Source organism: Triturus cristatus, chromosome 4_1 (genome assembly GCF_964204655.1).
Source record: "Triturus cristatus chromosome 4_1, aTriCri1.1, whole genome shotgun sequence".
Taxonomy (NCBI): domain Eukaryota; kingdom Metazoa; phylum Chordata; class Amphibia; order Caudata; family Salamandridae; genus Triturus; species Triturus cristatus.
The window spans coordinates 287,186,007-287,208,962 of NC_140585.1; the positions used below are offsets into that span (position 1 = coordinate 287,186,007).

A 22,956-nucleotide genomic window follows, 5' to 3' on the forward strand; every position below is an offset into this window, starting at 1 on the left:
TGTCCTTAAATGTGACTTTGTATGTGAGCTAGATATACAATATAGATCTAAAAAAAAACATCCAAAATTGGTTTTAAACATTTTAAGCAAACGTACGCATGTGTGTATTGTCAGTGGCCCAATGACTGCTCCCTTAAAATTCACTGTTATAGATTCCAATAAGAAGAATCAAAGTAAAAAAAAATCTGTTTTTAAATTCTTTAAGAGGATTTTTGGCGCCAATTATGACTGTCTCTGGGTGGGCTACTCTTGTTGTTTAAGGAATGACCAGCAAGGACTATACTCTTGAGTAATACAGTTTAGTGGTTGCAATCTGGACATAGGGTTGGAATGTTGCAGCCCGCTGGTTCTAGTCCGTGGCGGCTGGTGACATTTGAAAGTGGTGGGCGTCAAATTATTGCCGTTCTGCACTGCGGTGAGCGAGTGTAGCAAGCGTGCCCGAACAACCGACAGGGGCTGGGGGGGGGAAGAATTTTGAAAATAGAGTGGACAAATGGTGCATTTTCAAGCAAATTTGAGAAAGCAGGAAGGTTAATAAAGCAATACGATTTAATTATCATTTAAGAAATTGTCAATTTTTATGACCTATAGAGGACAATCTTTGCCAGAAGCGCCAAGGAATGCCCTACACTTCTACTGTTCCTCGTGTCCAGCCTTAAGTAAAAACTCCATATTTATGAGTGAACCTACAGAAACATGATTAAACTGAGACATAGAACTTAGAAAACCAACAGAAATATCTCACTGTGACCCCACGGCACAAAAAGATACCATGTCAGTGTGCAAGCGCCGCAAAAGTGTACAGAAACAACAAGCAGTAAAATCATAGCAGAACAGCATAAACAACGCACTGTGAATTCAAATCACAGAATCGAATTCACACTGTGAAATAACAGCACAGCATACCCTTAAAGACATCTCTCTGCACCATCTGAGAAAAGCAAACACGTGGACAGCATAAATACACAACATTTTATACGGTTAGCAGAGGAAATCACAAATATGTAAAACTCTTCCTGGTTTTTTGGTGCATGAAAACATGTACCTAAACATCTCATTTTCACATCTGCCCGAATGGATCAAACCTAGACAAACATTTCTATGACTTTATGAAAAAGCAAAGCAGAGAGGCACACACATTTGACGGGGCAACGACGAATAAACACAGACAACTTTTTGTGACTTCAGAAAAACAGAGGACACAAATGGACGCACCGCCACTGAAATAAAACTGGAGTTGCTGTAGTACATTAGCAACAACAAAAAAACCATATGGACAACATCGTTATTTTCGGTCTGTGGTACACCATTTAACACCCTGTCCACGGAAGGCATACCTATGAAGTCCGCAGCTCACAGCAAGGAAGGCCGGTGCTTGAGGCGCCCCATGTTGAAGTAGAAACCACGTCACACTTGCCTTTGGCAAAGTACACTGCTGTTGAAAGACCCCCTCCAAGCGCTAAAACGTGTATACACAGTCTGCCGCATTAACTGTGATATCGCGGCCTGCTGCTTGGTCGCTGTATGCAACAGGCCACACAAAACACAAGGGACACAGAATGACACACACGCTGTGATAGTGTGTCGGGAGCTGAACCCCGTGCGGTTCCTCCCCATTTATTATGCACCCTGCAGGCATTGCCTGACCCGCGGATGACGTGACATCCTCATCCAGCCAACACGCCGTAAAGTAAGACTGCTGACCCACTACATTAATAAGGGTAACCATAATAATATGCCGGTCCCATCATAAATGACGCTGTTTATGTCCTGACTTTTCAGTCACCCTACAGCCCGCTTCAGAATTATTTGCCCCCTTGTCTATTAAGGGACATGAGCTATTTTACCTTTGATTGTAATCCTTCCCCAAACAATATTTTATAGCTGAAACTGGGAATATAAAACGTAAGCCCAGTGATTCTTTTAAAGAGGGAAAATGTTTTGGGGATGGGGATCTAAGATGACGTGTTCGTGTTCTGAATCATAACAGTGGAGGAAGAGGGGACGATTGGGAAGAACCTCAAATCAGTGTAACATCACAACATACACTGCAATGTCGCTGCAACCCTCTGCTGACCAGCATTCGAATGGACATCCCTCTGCCCTTTCCGAAAGTGTTAGAGAAACGCCGAGGACCAGCAAACCCGACGAGAATTGTACTTTTAACCACATATGAGAAAAATACAACATTACAAATCACTCGCATGAAAACAAAGTGAAAACCAGAACCCAGGGATTTGGAAAGCGCTTGCAGTGTTTGCGCGGCATAACCTGGGAGCAGTACAGGCGGGTTCAGTTCCTAGCACACAGGCACATGCCCGGCAGCCACGGACTGGCAGGCCCCCAGCAGAAAGCCCTGCTCAGACACAGTGCATCCTCTGTAGCGAGAGTCTGGTTCCAGCCGGGGAACAAAGGGATCTTCATTAACACTTTGAAAGCCCTGCAGTGGACCAGGGGCCGCACAGAATTCCTTTGTTGCCCCATCATGTAAATAAAACCCTCCTGCTGGGGCACGTGAAGTAGCCGTGGCGTATGTATGTGAAGCACACCCCCGTGAAACGGCATGTGAATAAAACCCTCCTGGCACTCGCATGTAAATCACAAACATTGTATAACGTGATGTGTAAACGGATTTGAATAGCTCGCCTGATGAATGCGAACAAATCACACAAGAATTCTGAAAGCGGTTTCATTAAAACGGAGTGGCACACGCATCTGAAGCACAATACTTTAAACCAATGCATCACTTACCACAAAGGGTAACTTAAAGCCCCTAGATTTGCTTCTTGTCACCGTCTGATTTTTTTAATGCATATACCTGAATAACCTGCTATGCCTTTGGCCTACAACGGCCTTTCCTATGTATTGTACTTTGATGCATATGGCCATAATTTGCAATCAGTCGCGGCTCGCGGGGGGGGGGGGAATGAAATATATTAAACAAAAAACTTACCTCGCAGCCGGTCCACACCACCTCTCAGACCTCTGCTCCCCTGGGCGCCTTCACGAACGGCACTGGAGGGGCCTGCCAACCCCTCTCAGCCAATCCTGGCACTGCCAGCAGCGCCAGGATTGGCTGAGGGCACAGCTTACGCTACTCCCGCCGCCTGCCCATTAGGAGACCGAGGGGCTCCTAATGGGCATGCGCAAGCCAGTGCAAACACAAGTGCGCATGACTGGGCACGGGTGAAAATTCGCTCACCTTCCCCACTCATGCGCACTTGTGCTGCTGCCTGTTGCCCCTGGTCTAACAATCATGTCAGTCAACATGACGCCGGACTGCCCACCCCCTTCAGACTCTGAAGGGGGTGGGCGGTCCGACGTCATGCTGACTGACATGATTGTCAGTTGGTTCTCCCTCGGCGTCTTTGAACTTAAGTAAACTGATTCAGTTTACTTAAGTTTAGAAACGCCGAGGGAGCTACGGGCGGGGGGGCTACGCCCCAACGCCCCCAATGGACGCACCGCCACTGGTTCAAGTCCTACAAGCGGTTGTTGTCTCATGACCTAAGTAGCGATGGCATGAGAATCTTATTTTCAAGAAGTGATGTGCAGCGTGCTAATAAACATACTCTTGGGTGAGGCTCCGCAAACTAAACAAGTGTACTCTGAAAAGCCATCAAGCTTGTTTAATAACAACGGGGCTTTTTTGGTTTTTTTATTCAAACCCAATCTCTTTATTGAGGAAGTATTTCTACTTCATGTCAAGGTTGATCTCTTTCTGCATACACTAAATTAAAAAACTGTATCCTGCACTACCTCTTCATGGCTACCGGCTTTGGTATCGTGGTTTTCCTTTCAAGTGTCTACAGGGGACATCCCATCTTCTTTGAAAAGCTTTCTAATCTGTTTCTGTTGCATTTGTCATCTTTCTGAGTCTAAAGTGCTGGGCCACTGTGCTCTCTTTGCTTTCTTTCGTACGTCTCCATTGCAGTCCAATGGAGGGATCTGACTGGAAGAGCGAGCGTCCTGTTTTCAGAGATCTAGAGGGGGGGTTATGGTACATGTGGAAGGGAGGAGCCATATTCTGAAAAGGAAACTGCATTATTGGTAGCATTTGTACTTAAATCCACTATATAAATAAACTTAAGAGCTTCTTAGATTACAGTCTTGCATTAAGTGTGCATTGTGATCTGTGCTAATTTTAAAATAGAACCACATTGGACTATTACACTTTGCATCTGTGGTCAGATTGTAGAGTTATGTTACAACGGTGACCCATGATGCACTGATTGCCAGTAATGCAACACTCTAGAAGACTCCTTATGCGTTCCTTCATAGCTGCACTAGTACCGCTTTCCCTTAACTGACTTCAAAAGTTCGCACAATATCCCAAGTGCACTCTCACCATATCAGAGTACTGCACCATATGTAGGCTAATGGCCTACACCATGCACTATTGTTAGTGTACTGAGATCTTTCTAGTGCTCTAATGATGCATAACTTTACAAACCTACACTAATGCCCCCTTTGTGAGATATTTACAGATGTTAATAATTCTATATTTTCTTTTCAGGTATCTCCCTTTTTTGAATCGCATATGATAGTTACTTGAATGTAAATGAAGACTATGAAACGAACGTTTATTCATGTCACTGTTCATTGCAATGTGATAATGCCTGCTTGAATATATTCATAATCTTCGAAGTAGTCATCTGTTCCAATAATTTAGAAATTATAAATATGGTTTCATGAAAGCTAATGATTTCACTTGTTACTATTAAACAATGAGCACAGATTCACAGTGGTGAGTGGTTGACAAGACCATTTTCTGCTAATTGTTTATTCCAAAAGATTCAACAATTCTCAGATACATTATGAAATGTTGGATAGATGGAGTGTCTACAGCAATAACTCAAAGTGAGAATGAAAACCCACACAGTCCACCATCCACCCAGCCCACATCGCAATCCAATGCAACAACAATAAGTGCCCCCTCACACCATATTTCATCGAACAAACCAGCCACAGGTACACTGCCAGATTGCCCTTCTTAGGAAACGGCAACACTTGCCGGTCGTTGCCAGGGAATGGTACAGATGTGGGGGTCTCGAATTTCTTTTGATTATCATTACTGTATTATTGTTTGTATGATTGAGCGTCAGTTCAAAATGCACTGTTCCTAAAAGCAATTCGGCTCACTGGTAGTAAGGGCGAAGGAAAAAGTTAAGTCATGCCACTAATTTATTGCAACGAAACAATTGAGATGTAAATGTATGTGGATGACAACTATTACAGATATCCTTGATGCAGTGCTTAATAAAAACAAGTTTAAAATAAGAAAAAGCTACAAGCGACATAATATGGCTCCGGGGTATTGCTCACCTCCTATAATGCCAGTGATCTGTGTGAAATGTCCTATTACATCGTGGCTTGCTATTGCGCGTTCTGTATAGCAGTCAAATGATCACATGCCATGTGATGCCTTCAGTAGTCCTGACTTTTTATTACTTTTCATGAGAGAATTTTGATTCCATTCTCACTATGTTGAACAGTCACTGTGTTGAACAGGGCCAGAATGCAATGTGCTGCTAATTAAACCTCCAAAACGGGCTAACGGTGTTACGCATGAAATGTGGCTCCTAGTCGGCTAGGTGCTGCACAGAAGTGTATCATAATGAACCAGATTTGTGAAACACTAATGTTGCACCTTTGAACCCTGAAAGATTTCTTAGTGCTCTAGCTTGCTGCAGGAAAATGTATATGCCGTATTTAAATTCAGTAAGTCTTGATTGTAATATTCGACCGCGGCTCTCTGGGACCCCTAGACCTTAAATATGTTACTTCAAAGCAGTCTATACCTTCTCAATGCTGCAAACAATAGAAAAGACTGCATTCAACAGAATATATTTTTAGGACTTCTAAAATAAAGTGAATTAAAATGTGCCAGAGTTTGATCTGAAAGAGCAGCTTGATAGTTTGAAAACAATAGCACCTCGCATGGGAGCTGACTAAGGGGCCCATTTTACTTGCTTGTATTAGGGCACCTAGTGATGTCCCTGGAACCCAGTCAATGCTGCCAAACAGAGTAGCAGAAGCTGTCGGGGGTACTACTGAGCTAAGACATTAATGGGTAACCGGAGGGAGGTAAATTTGGTCTCCGAGGCAGCTTTTTTTTTTTTCTTATTTCTTTGTTCTATATATATATTTAATTCGTTATGATTTGGAATTCTGAAGAAATCCACATAAAAATACATCTTAAACATTACATTCCATAAAAATTGCCAATCTAAATTCATCATGTCATTTCATATAAAACACAAATGAGCATATCCGTAGCAGCCATTCTATAGGATTTCGAGTGCCAGGAGGAGTGAACCATGTATAGTCGGATTACCATGAATGAATGCTTAGATTTATACGAAGGTATAATCTAATACTATCATAAAACGTTCAGAATTAAAACTTGTTGTAAAGTGCAAAGATTTGACAATTCGTTATACAGTACTAGATAACAAACGGAATAACCATATAATGAAAAACAATGTATATTCACTAGACTACAATAAAACCAGCAGCATAATAACAGTGCAAGAGTGTTTCAATTTTTTTAGAAGCGCCATTTTCAGCGTGAAGTACACGATAATTAGCAGCAAAACAAGTATTTAGTAAGGTGCAAGAGATCATACAGAACATGTAACTAGCAGCAAAAAAGTTTGTAAAAGTGCACGTGCTCGGTTGCAAACATAGCAAATCAGCCTTAGAAACCGAGGGGTCGAGGAAGTGCAAGTGCTTAGTGCATACATATTAAATAGATCCTTACTGCTTAGTATATATTTAATTTTTTTTTAAAAAAACTAAAATTTAAAACACACAATTTCAGATGGGGGAGACAGCAGACCATTCCGGGCCTCTCCTGCTGTGGCGATAATTATACTAAACAATTCCTTAGATATCTGCGAAGTGTTGATTTCAATGCAGGACAAACAAATAAAACCTGATTTAGATCTTGTATACAGGAATTACATAAATGACTATCTTTTGTGTCTAGCAATACCCTCCCAGGCTCCTGTTACAATTCTTAGGGGAAGTAAATTCAATCGAAGTCGCAGAATCACTCTACGTACTCCATGTTTAAGATTCCATAAAACATAAGGTTGTGTTTTTTTTTTTTTTTCGCCAATACTACTCCCCACAATACAATAATTATTTTTATTCTGTGCACATTTTAATATCTTTCACGAGAAACCCCATAGATTGTTTTCTTAATTATATTTTTCAAAGCCCTTTTACAAAGAACCGCCGCCCCATCCTTATCTAAACCAAACATTGTTAGCGCTTTTAGATTATTCCTAAAAAGAACACTCTTTTCTTTGATATTTACAAATATTTCTCTGTACAGTGCTACCCGTAACAGGTTCTCTGAGCTATTTAACAATGCATTGCTCCATCTTAAGCAGCAATAGGTGCCGCGTGATTCAAATTACATATATGGCAGGGATGTGCCCGGGACATATTGTTTGAGGTCATGGACAACAAGTTTTAATGTGTATTTTGTCCTTGGGACAAGTAGGCCCAACCTCCTGCAGCACAAACCCTTTGGCTGTCAGTTTGCAGTACCACAATATGGATTGGGGAAGGGCACTGTCTGCAGTTGAGGTAATGTGTGCGTCTTTGTGTTCATTCTGTTCAAACTTGTATTTATGGTTCATTAATGCAAAGCCTTTATTATTAGGGTGTGCACTAAAAGTAAATGTTGTAAGCTCGGCCTGCACTACTGACGGTGATTCCAGTATAAATGTGTACACACATTTTCAAAGTTTGTTAATATGAGGCTATGTATAATGCTCCCAGAATGCTCTCTGATTATATGCAAATATTTGCAGATGCTTGAAAGCAAGAGTGATGATTCTTTGCTTCCAAAATAAAAGGTTCACAAAAAACATGAAAGCTGGAAAAAAAACATTTTGCCAACTACTGTAAAATTTTAGGTACCATATCTTTGCAGCATCATTTAGTAACATGTTGATGTATGCTTGTATTTCCCCAAAATATCCATAACGGAAAATCAGTGTAACCAGTATAAATAAGATTATGGGAAACAAATAAACAAGCATTGCCAAGGCCAGGAGGTCTGAAATTGGTGGTCAGCCTTTTGGTTTTGTCAAAGCGTGACTTGTTTAGGCATGGTTTTTGTAAAATCTTATTGGTGTGGGAGCTGCTGGGTCCTCACCATTCTAACAAGCATTGGCAAAAGCAAAAATAGTTTTTGGTCTCAAACAGCACACTTTGCCACAGCAGTTCCGGGCACTGAACAAAACTACTTTGTGTGCTAATATCCTCCTTGTAAAACAGCAGAATACTGTTACTCTCAGTGAAGCCAGCTGATAGACCGAGAGAGAGAGAGAGAGAGAGAGACAGAATTTTCTTAAACACAAAAGGTCATGATTAACGCCAAGGCTTATTTGAGGCCCAATTATTAAAGAAAGTCTCAAAAGTGCACCAATGGTATATATACTTGTATTAAGTGCATATATACAGTTTCTGTGAATTCACAAGAATTTACAGAAGTAGGCCTAGAAATAGTACTCCTAGAAAATATTTGTGAACGGCATTTTAGCATGAGCAAATGTGCATGTGTAGATTTGCTCATGTGAAAATCTGAATGTTTTAAGTTCACTTTTCCTTCAACCACTTTTTTCCCAATCCTGGAAAAAGTTGTATGTCTGCCACTGTCAGGAGTTGGTGAAAACCCTTAAAACATGCAAGTTAGAAGGTTTGCACGGACTCAAAAGAGCATTCAGACCCTTGAACTATTGCTTACCACTACCTTCAGCCCCAGCATGTAGACCAGCAGAAACGTAGCAACATAAGGGAATTGCTAGTATTCAAACCCTACTATGGTACGAGCCCTGGCATAATTGGAGAGGCTATATCAGAACTGTTATATAATGAGTTTGCTGCCGTAATTTGTTGCCGCACTACATGGCACAAAAGGGACAAGTGGATTTTGTTACAGGACAAGTAGATTTATGAAGCAACCTGCCCCATGGACAAGTAGATATTTTATTAAATTCCACACCCCTGGTTGATGCTGGCCTCCTCTGTGCCTTGTTGTGATCTGAGACTTTGCTCAGTAACCCAAGTGATGGCCACCTCCGCTGCCCCTCCACTCCAACCATATCATCTTCTCATCTCCCTGAGGAAGATGAGAAAAGACTATTAAATTGCCTTGCAGGGTGGTATTTACATTTTGACGACGTGTATTTCATGCCTGAGATGCAAAGTGCAATTCAAAACATTGAATAGTAGAGTTACTACGGTTAAGCACTTTTTCTCTCTACGCAAGTGCTTCTGCCAATGACTTAGCAATCTTTTAGATTTGGTTTTTGTATACCTTCATCCACTCTCATAGAGCAGACTGCCATGGTGTCGATATTCGACTGCTCTCTCCACATTCCTATCTGGACCTGGCTGAGACTTCTTTGCTCAAATCACTATTCTCATCCAATTTTGTATTCTACTGCCAAAAGCCAACCACACCACTGGGATCAGAGGAACGGTCTTTGCAGAGGCTTTAGACCTTATTCTAATATGTCTCCCTCTCTAGTTCACCCCAACCTATATTCCACTTGTTCCTCTTCAGCCTACTAATTTTCCACCCATCATCTGCCACCCCTGTACCGCCTGTGGCATCCACTAGAACTCCCACATAAAAAGTGTAATGTCACCCCCAACTCCGTCATTTACTATCTTCCCAAATACACAGCGGCCATCTCTGCTAATTTTGAATAACCTGCTGTAGCCTCCTTGCAACCCTCACTACCACCTCTGCAGCATCACCCCTAAAGCAGCCCCCTCCACTCGTGCCATTGTATCTCAGACGTGCATTCACTGAAATACATGGAAGAACTCCTACAGACGTACATTAACCTTTTCTCCTTGCACCAACCTGCCCCAAAGTTGGCTTCTTGCACAATGAACTTTATTTTATGCGGGACACCTGCCCACTTTACTACAACTTTGTCTAGGCTCACTCTTGGTGATGGTTCTGTTTTCCCCAAAAACTACCATTATCTTGGCCTCCTCCTGTTTGTTAACTTATTTACATTTTTGACATTTACAACAAGTACATAATCTGGGTTTAACACTCTATATCTTCTAATGCAGTGTGTGAAGCTTATATTTTTGGCATTCTTCAGCATCCAAATAATTAACCTATATAAATTAAACACCACAGGGACATGGTAATGACTCGGATACCTACCAGTTATCTTCATTACTCCGATTTGTTGTCCTCCTCGTCCCAGTCCTGTAGAATGAGGAAATCCCACTTCTGACACACTTTACCTAGCTTAAGAAACAAGTAACCCTGTTGGCTATCTGTCTCTCCTCTTAACATTGGCTATCTTCATAAGCCAATTCCACCCAGGCTATCGTCCTGTATTACCAAATAGAATACAAGGTTGGTGGTGCAAACTGGGTGGTAAGGAGGGATGTGAACTGGTATGGTATGGTATGGAAGACAACAAATCTGGCTAATGAAGATTACCGGTAATTAACTGAGTCATAACCCCTTATCTTATGTCCTCCTTGCCTCAGTCCTGAACAATGGGGAAATACCAAGTAAAAAAAAGCAAGGACAACCATGATGCTTCAAAAATATATTTGGACAACAATTACATCATTGTTGAATCACTGAAAATTGCATTAGAACAACAATTAGGATATTGTAGATTTCAATACTGTTGAACCCACTGCGTCTGTCCAGTCTAGACGGTAGTGCTTCACAAAGGTCTGATGTGATGAACAAGTGACCGCTCAAAGATTCATGAATAAAAGCAACCACCGCTGCCACTGCTCTAGTCGATGTACCTGGAACATGTGGAGGAACAGTTTCTTCCACCGATTTGTTTGATTGCTTGGTGGATCCATCTACTTAGTCAGGCTGGACCCTTTATGACCCCTGGTGGCAGGCTCATGAGAAAAAAACAGACTTGGACACTCTAAAATCCTTTGTACAGTTCAGCTGGATGGACAATGCTTGTTTGACATCAACTGTTGAGGGAACTTGATCCTCCTCTGTAAACGCAGGCAAAACCACTTAAGATATGGAGGAAGGAGGAACCTTCGGAACAAATGTAGGTTCCAGCCTCAGAACACCATGTCCAGACAAACGGAAGTGAGGAAAACATGATGGCAAATTCCCCTATCTCTGTGCCAAAGTAATCGCAACCATTAAGGCGGTTTTTGCAGACACCCAGGAAATATCTACTAACTCAAGAAGCTCGAAGTGAACAATTGTAAACCTCCTGAGAATTATGGCAAAATCCCAAGAAGGAACTGGAATTAAAGAAACTGGCTTCTACAATCCAACTTCTCAAAAGTCTTGAAACCAGTGTTGAAACTGGAGCGAACTTTCTCTGCCACATGTTTCAACCAATTTTGCCTTCGCAAATAGGCTGATTTGCAGAATCTGCTCGTTTGAGCATGCAAAAAAGGCTGTTTACATGTATCGAACCCGATTTTGTGATTCGGTAACCTGTTACCGAATTGCAAAATTAGTTTGCGATTCGGTATTTGGAAGGGGCGTGTTTAGGGCGTCCCTTCCAAATATTGAATCGCAGCAGTATGTATGAAATGCTTTTTTACCATGTAAGAGGTCGCGAAACATTCAGTTACCACCAACCTCAAGTTGGTGGTAACCAATTCGCAAACAGGAAGAGGTCCTAAAGGGACTCCTTCCCCTCTGTGAATGTATTAAAGAACTTTTTATAGGCGCAGGCAGTGGTCCCACATGACATGGTCTGCTGACCGCAGCAGGCCACCATCCTGTGATTATTATTATTATTATTTTTTTGCGATTCCCTAATGTTGCAAATTGAGACCTACCTCATGAAGTCATGAGGTAGGTCATTTGTGACCCACTGGGAATCTCAAATTGTTCAACCCACTTTCATACATGCCGTTTTGCAATTCACAATTAGGAAAGCACAAGGATTCACAATTAGGGAATCGCAAAACGTTTTTATAATACATCTGGCCTTAAGTGCCTTTACGACAGCCCACTGAGAGTAAATAGTAGATGGAGCCAGACCCTCTAAAAATCGATTCCCTCAAATTCCAGAACCTGTACGAGATTCACTGTTAAAGGATCAACATTTTTAGCAGAACACTACTTGAGAAAGGAACCCCAATGTTTTTCTAAGATTTCAGGTTAGATGGCTTGTGTGAAGTTTGGATATCTAAGGCCTCTTAAGGTGAGCATCCCAACTGTTGCAAAACTACCCTTTTACATTCCTTGCCTTCAGTTTCAGGTGCTCTAAGTGAATTGGCGGTAGAAGAGGATACAGGAGAGGTGAGGGACAAAGGGAGATATGGAGAAACTCTCCTTTTGATAGTCTTGAGACACTTGAACTAGGAGTGACGTGGCCAACAAGCAGCTATGGAAATCACTAGTTTCCTCTCCTCCTGAATCTTCTGAAGCACCCTTGGAGGAGGGGAATCGGAGGAAACTCGTAGAGAACTCCCTGTGGCCAAGGGATGGCGAGAGCATCTATCCCCGAAGCCTGAGCACGCAATACCTGTGTGTCACCACACAATGCAATGCTTCCTCTGTTTTGCACAAACTGGTCTAGCCATGGAATTTCGAATTCGGCACACGCGATTACCTACCACCAGGTCTGGATTTCAGAGGATGGCATCTTCTGACTGAGACTGTCCGCTCTGAAATTCAGTGAGTCCTGGAGGTACAATGCTGATAAGGCTAAAAGGCGAATTTTTCCCCCAAGTAAAAATGTTCAATGCTATTAGTTTCAGCATCTTGCCCCTTGTGCCCCCCTCTTGATTCTGATGGAATGGAGTCACCTGGTTGTCTTTCCAAACAACCGCATTCAGTTCCTCTAACAGAGGAGAAAACCCCTGAAGTGCCCGCCATAGAGCAGTTAATGTTTTCCAAGTCGTGGACTGGTATCATGCTTCCCATTCTGACCATGGTCCCTTCCTTTCCTGATCTCCCAGCACCACACTCAAACCCTCTGGCTGGCGTCTGTCACAAGATACGTTGGAGCTGGGAGACGGACTGACAGAGACACTTTTTGTCAAATTATCTGTTATTTGCCACCAAGCAAAGGAGAGGAGTAACTGGAAACTTGTAATCCTGAGAGGCTGGTGATCAATAGTGTAGTAGATGGTTCATTAATGGCTTGAGAGGTTACTTTGCCCATGGCACGACTGTCATGGCTGCGACCACAAGACCCTGCACCTTCAGCGATGTTCTTGCTGACAAAGTCTTAAACCTGAAGATTGTTGATGGCTTTTTGATTTGTCAGTACCTGCTGTAGAAGAAGAAATGCTCTGCCTAGACGGCTATTGAACTAGACTCCTATAAACCGCGTCTCTTGAGGTGACTGAAGTTACAACTTCAGGAAGTTGATGAACCCTAAGTTCTGAGAGTTGTGATCACGAGCTGGACCTTGTCTTGAGCTTTAGAAAAAAAAGAGTAATCTGGAAAAAGCCAACCATTAAGACATCTCTATATTTCCATATCTTAACTGTAGAAAAGCCACAACTGGAGACAGTACCTTAGTGAATACTCTTAGAAAAGTGGCCAATCCGAAAGGCAAGGCCTGAACTGAAAGTGTTAATCTCCAACAGCAAATCATAGGAATTTCTGGCTCGACGGATGCACAGGGATATGAAAATATGGTCTTGTAAATCCAACGGGACCAGAAAATCCTTCTTTGCCAGTTAGGGAGTATTGAAGTGATCCACCTGCACTTATCTATTCAGGGTTTTCAAATCCAAGACTGGCTGAAGCTTGCTATAATGTTTGGGAACAAGCAACTGAATGGAATAAAAACCGGTCCTTGATTCCTCCCGTGGAACTGGCAGCTCTGCCCCATTGTCCAACAAAGTCTAAAATTTTGCAGCAGAGCTCGATGATGGGATTCGTCCTTTTGGTAATGGAGCTGGAAGGAAACTACCCTAGGGACCATTTTGGTGAATTGAATTTGGTAACTCCTTATCACATCCAGGGCTATCTGTCCATGACTAAGAAGAAATGATCTGCAGTCATGTCGAAGAAACACAAGTACATGAAGCGGCACTGAAAAAATATTAATGTATATTCTTACAAGCTTAGTGCATGAACTGGTTGATTTTTGAAAGAACTAGTCCATTTCGTAGTGGCCCTATGCTAGGATCACATGTTGCGCTGTTGCGAGTAGAAAGCTAGGTATTTCTATCCCTCGGTGTTCACTGTACAACTCCCAGCCTCTTCGCCTGTAGTGGTGATACAGAATTGTGAAAAGGTCGGAAAATGCCCCTTTTCAAAGCTCGGTTTTGGCTACAGTGCTGAAAATACTTCAGTTGTTCCTGCTACAATCTGTGAGCCCTTATGCTGCATTGAGACATTGCTTACCCATATATAAATGGTTATGATGACCTACTGGAGATAGTAGATCACCTGTGACACAGAAACCCGTCTTGTGGGTGGAATCCTGGCCAGAGTGCAAAAGGTCCACTTTCTCTCGGCTCGTGTCTGGTGGAAGGTCAGCACACTCTTTTAGGCCTATAGCTATCGCGATAAAATGTTTGCTTTCTCAGATGTAGAAGTAGCCTCAAATTTGTACTCCAAGAAAAATACTTGAGAGGGTAACCTACTTACATTTTATTTGCCTTAATGTTTTAACATCTATTGTGCTTCGGTCATGGTTGCCAATCGGGAACTCTTTCCATTCCCCTTAGATTTAATTTGTATTTTTCGTAATAGGGCTGTTAACTGCCTCCAACCTCATCCGAGGAGTGCATAATGCTGATCTATTACAAGCAAGAAAAAAGCATATGAAAGGTTGTATATTTTTTTTTTCTTGTTTCCGGAAAAGTAATCCAAATGAAACCTTTTCAATTGTCGCCTTTACTTCTGTATTAGAAATTCACAGGGCACTTCCGGTCCTTCGCTGTCACTTTGAGAACTGCTAATGAAATAAAACTGTCTAGGGAAACAATACGGATTTATCAAGCCAGCAGAAGTGAAACCATTATAACTTAAGCACAGGTCATGGAAGGAGCGCAGATGTGTATTTTTCGCTCTGTAGCAGAAATGGCATACTTCGAACAAAAGCAGCAAAAGATCTAATAACTGTGATCTCTCTCCATGTTTGGGCTTCCTGTAGGCCCGATGAAATATAGGATAAACTAATCGTATTTCTAAAATTACTAGGAATATGGTTCTTGAAATCTGTTTAGTTCTGGTCTCCAGGATTTCAGTGTTCATTGGTGTGAAATATTCAATAATGCCAGTGTAAAGTGGGTACCCCAAAACCAATTGGGTATAGTTACTGACGCTGTCAACTGACCGAACCGAGGCTTTGTCTATGGGCTAATGGGGCTGTCAGATGTTCAGATGATGGTACCCAGAGGCTGCCGTGCTCTGTTCGTGCTCCCAGAAAAGAACCGAAGAGATTTATGGAACAAAGGGAAGACACCCGCTTGACTGGAAACCAACTAAGTGGAGTTTATTTTACCTTGTTTTTTCTTCAACGTACAGACTAGTCCGTGTCCTTCCCCACCTCACTAGAGATTCTAGTACAGTGCACCTGAAACAAACCAGGAACTGTACTGTCAAGACAAACTAGCCTTGGCAAAGCCAAAATTACTTGCCTTTTTGGACCGATTTGGTTTTGCCAATGTTTCTTAGTCTTGCTGTACGACATTCTCCCTGATGTGCAGCATGGCTAAAGAAAACTAAAAATAAAGTGGTATATGACGGGGGATTGTGGCATTTTGTAGGTGTGCATGCCTACAAAATCAAGTTCTATTTAAAAAAAAAAAAAAAAATTCTTTACTGTTTTTGATCCGTAAACATAAAAAAAGGTTGCAGGTACAGCTGGGAAGGGAGCATCACAGAGGGACACTCGGGGGGGGGGGGGGGGGGGGGCGATGGGGCGGTGGTGGAGGAGAACCAGAAGCTCAGGAGTTCGAAGGAGAAGCAGTGGGTGAGAGGAACCTGGGGCAGGTGGTGAAGCCCATGGGCAAGAAGGGAATGGAGTACTAAAAGAGGTAAGAGCACAACAGGAGGGTGTGGGGAGAAGCACACGTGACAAACCATAACACAGTGTAGGAGGAGAGCAATGCACAAGGGAAACAGTAGGACAGCAGATGCACCATCGTGAAGTGCTTCACCTAAAGTAAAAACGTAGTGCTTGAAAAGCAAGCAGTGGAAGCATCGAAGTTAGCCAATCAAAAGAGGTGGTAAAGAGTATTTGCTTCATGGAAGTGAAATACAAGATTGACCAGTTGGGACTCGAGTAAGCATCAGACAAATGATTGACAGGAAAGCCAGCCAATGGTGAGCAAGAAATGGGTGGGCTGAAAGCCCCTGAATGTTCTTGGTATGCCCACAATGTGTTGCGCAACAAGAGGCTTGTTTGCGGTCTAGTAGGCTCAGCCTAGAAGTGGAAGGCAGACCTATAGAGATCGGACTATTCACCATGACCCTATGAAATATTTGGGTTAACTCAATGCTCCGCTTGTTTTACATCTGTGGCTCTGAACGCCAGATGCTTCGAAACCCATCCTTCATCCTGGTACTGACGTGTAAACCCTAAGGAAGCTAGTAAATGGATTTTGTCCGCACAATACGTGACCTGTTTGCTCTTTTGAAGCATGTAACTGTGTATGGGGTTAGCAGGACATTGAAGTTTAACAAAATATATGAGCTATAAAAAAACAATACTAGCAGTGAGTGCACTAGGAAGTGGTCTTTCAACGTACAGTGGTGAAAATAATTTGGGGAGATAATAATTGAACATTGCGCTGTGGATAGCGATGTGCACTACCTAGCCATTTATTAAACCTGTAAGGTAGCTCAATGGGTTGAGCACTTGCTGGTGGGGGGGGGGGCTGTTAAAGGGGGAGGGGGATATGAGATCTATACAGTTGGCCTATTTTGTCCCAGATCAATTAATGGAGTACAATTGACATGTAACGGGATCACCTGATATTTACACCACTCTGAAAACACAAACCCATTTTTCTTATTACAGAATTAAGAAGATATTTCGAGAATATTATTCTACTGCTATTCCATCCTGGTGAAAATGAAGCATGTGGACGTGGCGAATGAGGAAGGTTGCTGAACGGCAGGACGAGGGGAGACCATGAGTCTTGGATCCAGGAGAGGAATTTCCTGCAATTGAAGGAAGCTTATACAGGTGTCATTCTCTTAGGCCGAAACGTTAGTTTGATAATCAAATCGTTTGCTTACGTATTCCTCCTTAATCTTAGCTGACCCTATCTGCAGAATGAAAGGAGGAGAGTTAATTGGTCTAATTATTGATGCAGACAGGACCTTTTTAACCTAAGTCCACCATAGGGTTGGCAACTTTTTGTTTCCGCCAGTACTTTTTTTTTTTTTTTTTTTTTTTTTTTAAATTACCCTAGTCATGCTTCCATCCTATAGCAGTAATAGTGGAAGAAATAAATTCCCAACTGGACCATGGCTATGGTCTCTACATGTGGCCAAATTGGAGCTCTATGGATTGAGTGATGTTTCTCCAGTGCCTGATTACGGCACTGGTTGGCGTTGGACAGGGTCTTCTCTGAGGTATCCTGCCTATACTTTTAAGTACCTGTAGGGGCTGACCCCCTGCACACCTGGCCGCTGAACAAGCATGCCATATCCTGTTTCTGCCCCCCACACACCCCCCTTAAGCTTCTGTAGAAACACATGCATTGTCTTATGGTCCATGCTACCCTTCTGTGGAGCGATTTAAGTATTGTGAAACCTGGAATATTTTGTGATCGCTCTCACTCTAGGGGTTCCAGTGTTCTAGGCCCCAAGTTGTCCAGTGGTTCAAGCAGCAACGGATACACAAGACTAAACCAGTGGAGTAAGCTCATGGGGGAGGGGAAGGGAGGGTATGAAGATGATTTTGAGACCCGGCAGGGATATCGGATAGGCGACCAGTGTTGCTGCTGCTCGAAGCCCTGCTTGCAAAGGTTTATTTATTCATTTAGAATGATTAATTGTGGGTCAAAGCGCTGTACATTATCAAGAAGTGTAGTATTATCCATTGGTCATTCAAAAGGTTGTACATTAGGAGGAACGCTTTCTGAGATGAGACTCCCATCATTGTGGGTGCATTTGAATAACTAAATGTGGGTACAATCGAACAGTCTCAACTTATCTGGAGGAGTAGCGTCGCTCCTAACAGTAGCAGGTTCCAACTTCGTCCTCTGGGCATCATATGTGGGATAAAGTACCCCCTGCCACACAAGGATATTGGAAGTTACTGTGGAGTTCAGTTACCTGTGGAATCAGGCTGAAGGCCAAGTTCCATTATTGGGTCATGGAACTCCAAGGTGACTTGCAATATACTTAGTGTGAAAGGGGTATTTTATTGCTTAAAATACATGGCCACACGATCACTCTTCTTGCAAGCCTCTTACATCCTTGGTGTCTTGCTCTTTCATATGAAAGTGGTAGTATGGTTAGTAACTTGTTACAAAAATATATTCGAATCAGTCGAAGTCCGAATAATGAAAGTGCTGTGACTCAATGTGTAGAACAAAGCAGCGCAATTCAATCTTTCATTCAACGACCTTTGGTGTGGAAAAATATCAACATTGCCGTAAATAGCTCCTTTCTGCTTATCACTGTTCGCTTTTATAAAAAACAGATCATAAGAATGAAAAGTCAGTTTTCGTTTTTGTGCTCTGTTTAAACTGCAGCTGTAAAATACGCCCTGACCTACCTTTCACGTTGGTGCTGGCTCTGGCAGTAGACATTGTGACATCAGTATTACCTTATTACAGTTGAGCAGCTACAACATTTACGGGCGCCAGTAATATACCTCACTACGGTTAGATATTTGTTACAAATTTTTTTTTAGAATCGGTTTATTACAGGTCCGTTTATTTTTAAAAGACAGTAGTATGTAGAAATATAAAGAAATGTTCTAACCTTTCTATAATTACCTGAGGAGAGCAAAAAATAAACCTGTTGCTATGACTATCTCCTTTCTGCTTGTCACTATACAGCTAGAAAACTAGAGCAGAAGAAAAGCTAGGTTTGTTTTGTTCCTTATATGGCTTCTTTAATTGTGCTCCGTGTCATAACCTGCCTTTTCCCCTAGGTTGGTGGTTCTGGCAGCAGGCATTGTGATATCAGAACTCTTGTCCTGGCATCATTTCTTTATAACCGGCGACTGGGTGCGTCACAAGTCTCAGACCGTTTTTTATACAGGGATTTCAGAATCTTATGCATTACAAAAGTTGTACGTACACTTGTCTGCGATGGACATCTAGACCACGTAAGGTGGCTTCCTCAGATAAACGCTTGCCAATGACTTCTGCTGTGAATGTAGTTTAAATCGCAGCAAAGACATTTCTGCTTTCTTTTCTTCCAAAGTGACTAAATGGAGTATTATAATTTCTTACATTTATAAACAGATGTGCATAACGTAGCACTAGGTAAATGAGTTCTGTTTTACCCATGCTGCAAGTCTGAGTACAGTGAACAAACTGAAGAAAACTTGATCACCTTCCCACAACCCTGTCAGCTGCCATGATCTCTTGCTTCTTTTATGAAATATACTATTATTGCAGAATCTTGGAATAAATGTAAAATTTATACTGTGAAAATGCCTGTCAATATGTAGGTTATATGATTTAATATATTCTAGCACTTTGCAAGTCCCATGTTAAAAAAAAACAAGCATTTGCAATGCAATAGGTCTCGCAGTTACACAAGTTTAAGCTATTGGCATTATAAATGAATGCCTTTTATTTATGTTTTTAAAATGAAAACAACATTAAAAGGCATTGTTATTTGCAATGTCAATAGCTCAAACTCGCGTAAATGCGAGACCTATTGCATTGCAAATGCTTGTTAGTACATCTGTGAGCCAGGGCCACTTTGCCACAGTCTGTTACTTACCGCCCAGTTATTACATCAGTTAAGAGGCTCACATCACAGTAAACGAATTAGCGCTGCGCCTTCTTTTTAGGGCTGCTAGATGAGTATACACCGACTCCAGGACACTACGCTGGCCCTCTTGGTATTTCTTTTGACAAATCAGTGCACTCTGGGAATTGTAGTTTTTGTTTGTTTCAATTAAAACAACTGAACGCACGCACGTAAAATGAAAGAGTAAATATTCCAGAGGTCAAAAGGTAAAGAAAAGTGCTCTGAGGAATCAGCAAATCTTCTAGGTCACAGGAATAATGGGAGACTAAAGTAAAGGTCGCCGTATGCCGAGGAAAAACTACAAAAGGGCCCCCAAGGGCCAAACTGGGTTCAAAGTGTAGCAGAACTCGCAGTTGCCAGGCATAGTAAAAAAGAGCAACTGCCACTTTAAGGCAGAGATGGCAACCATGACCTAAGGCTCTTTCTTATTGGGTCTCGCACTAGTGCAGAAATACTCTGCCCTTAGATCCAGCAGTGCCACTGCATTAAAGTGATTTATTAAAAGGGCTGGTAAATAGCTGCTGTTAACGTTTACTGGCACTGTAGGTTGAAGGGGACAGCCCAGCAACAAGTGCCACCTAGAAGCGCTTACTGGACCTTGGCACACATCTGCCAACGCGTGTATGCTGGGTGCCACAGGGTGAGTCAGTTCCATGGGGGTGTCTCCCGTGAGCGAATCAATCCTGTAAACACATGCGCTCTCCACGTCCACCAGCCCAAGGTGAGAGCCTGTACACAAACTGTTGTGCGCGCCACATCCTCCCAGTGTGCCTGGCAGGCCCCTCGCTCCCACCCTGACTCCTTGCTCCATGTAAGTGGCTGCCAACGTGGAATACAAGCATTGGCAGTGCCAATAGGTCTCTTCTTTGTGTCCTACTGGCTTTGACAATGGTTTTTAGCAATGCTGCACATGATCTGCAATGCTGTGCAGTGGGGCTAATATTTATACTTTAAAAAAAAGCATTTTAAGCAGCAACAGGTAACATTTTGCAGGTGTAACGCACACCACGCATGCACACCCTTACAAAATGCCATGCATTTTAATTACGGATACACGTTAGATCAGTAACTAAAAAGAAAACAAAATCACGCAAAAGTATTTTTTTAAAGCAGGTAGGCGGGGGGGGGAGCAGAAGCAACAAGGGGGGAGTTGGGAGAACAGCAAAGCATCATGGGGAGGGTGAAAAGCAAAACAACCACGATGGTGGGAGGAGCGGAAGCAACAAGGGAGAGGGTGGGCCGAACAGTGAAGAAACACGAGGAGAGTGAAGAGGAATGCCCAAGAAATACAGGACAAGATGCAAAAACAGGGGGAAATTCTGGAAGGGATGAGAAAGCAACGGGGGAGGCTGGAGGAAGCAACATGGAGTGCCTGGGTCAGGAAAGCAATGGAGAGAAGCATATGGGCAAGCGAATGAGAGAGGAGAGTGGACAGAAGTCTGGGAACTGAGAGCAATACTGAGTACAGTGGACGAGACGTACAGGAGTGAGGTGGCTCAAAAATACAGCACACTGTAATGGAGAGGTTCACACAAAAGATAAAAGTAGGGCTTGAAAAGCAACCTGTGGAAGCAGTGATGCAATCCAGTCACAGAGACTATGCTCTTTGGGAGAAACCTACATGGGACTGAAAAGCTGAGACACGAATAACTAGCCCTGTGGTGGGGGAGGGACAGTTGTGAGAAGCGCCATGAGGAAACAATCTCTGGGCAAGCGGGGGCGGGAAGCGCATTCCAGGCGGGGGAGCGGACCCTTTGAAGTATGATGCCGAGGCTGTGGCTACACGTGCACGCGCCAGTGGGCTGAAGTGCTTCCCCAAACTGATTGCATGGCGGCACGATGCACGTGATTGTGCGCGTGCTCGCCATGCAATCCACTTGGGGAGCACTTTGAAATGCCCCTCTTACTAGAGTCTCGCATAGCGATTGCGTAAACGCAATAGCGTAAACGCAATAGCTAGGCGGGACCTAAAAACGGACTTCTTCAATGTCTTGCTCTCCAGCAAAGCAATAGTATGGTGCAATAAACGTCTCTGTAAGCTAATAACTGAACATTTCAGTGACTTATGGCTCAGACATAAGAACTGCAAATATAGATGTTTTTATCATGATTTTACCAGGGCTTGTAATTCTGCTCCGTGATCTGCCTTTCACAAAGCCTGCTGCCCTGGACACTATACAAGTATACTGAATCTAGAGGAGCAGACCCATGAACCCCTTGTGGAACTGGGTCAGTCCGTATTTTAAATCCAGTGTGTTCTACAGACGTACAAGTTAAATAGTTGTTTAAATGACTTGCTGATATAGATTGATGTATACCACAATCAATGAGTAAAAGAAAGCACGCTGTATCTTGTAAAAGGAGATCAGTTTTATCAAACATATCAGTGAATGATTAAAATATTCTGCAGCGGAGCTCCTGTAACAAGTGAACGTGCAAAGTGATGGGGGACAGTTAAATGAAAAAAAACAACCCAAAAGTATGCGACGAACAAGAAACTGCGATAGACTCAAATTTGTTGCAAAGTGTCTCATGCTATTAATGTTAGTTGTGGAGGAGCGCTCTGCTCAATAAGATTCTTGGTATGTCTTAAACTCTTTGTGAACCCCTGTCTTCTGCAAACAAAAGAACTCTTGTATAGATTTCTAGCTGAGAATCGAAACTGAGCTATGGTCCAGAAAAATGTTAACCTGGTTATTTGCAAGGGTATAATCAGGTCTGTCCTTGCAGTTGCATGCTAGCTGGCTCTCAGTAAGTGCTGGTAAGCCTTTGTGTAGCCATGCGCTCTATAACTCCGCATAGATTAGCATGTCTGACTTTCCAGCCTCACTTTTGTTCATTTGACCCTTTGGGTTTCGTTCAGTAATTGTGTACTTCCAATGATCGAGACACAAACTCAATGCGGTTTAGTGGAGCTAAAGAGTGCATATTAAATTTGATCTAAGAGGTGTGTGTGTGTGTGTGTGTGTGTGACTTGGGCATCTTAAACACTGGAACATGTACGTTGAGCATGATCGCTACGCTAAGGAATAGTAAAGATAATG

The 22,956-nt window shown here is 42.6% G+C and overlaps 1 protein-coding gene across 5 annotated transcripts in view; it reads left to right on the forward strand.

Annotated features, from left to right (window-relative positions):
- Positions 1-22,956, forward strand: part of LOC146854291 (uncharacterized) — a 194,616-nt gene that overhangs the window by 53,859 nt on the left and 117,801 nt on the right. For 3 of the 5 annotated variants that reach the window (XM_085652075.1, XM_085652078.1, XM_085652074.1), the window contains one exon: positions 16,989-17,156. The exons of 1 other annotated variant lie outside the window; for it this stretch is intronic. The gene's annotated coding sequence lies outside the window, so the exon portion shown is untranslated. Of the gene's footprint in view, positions 1-16,988; positions 17,180-22,956 lie in introns of all 5 variants that reach the window. One more of the 5 variants, XM_085652076.1, reaches the window with a different exon arrangement.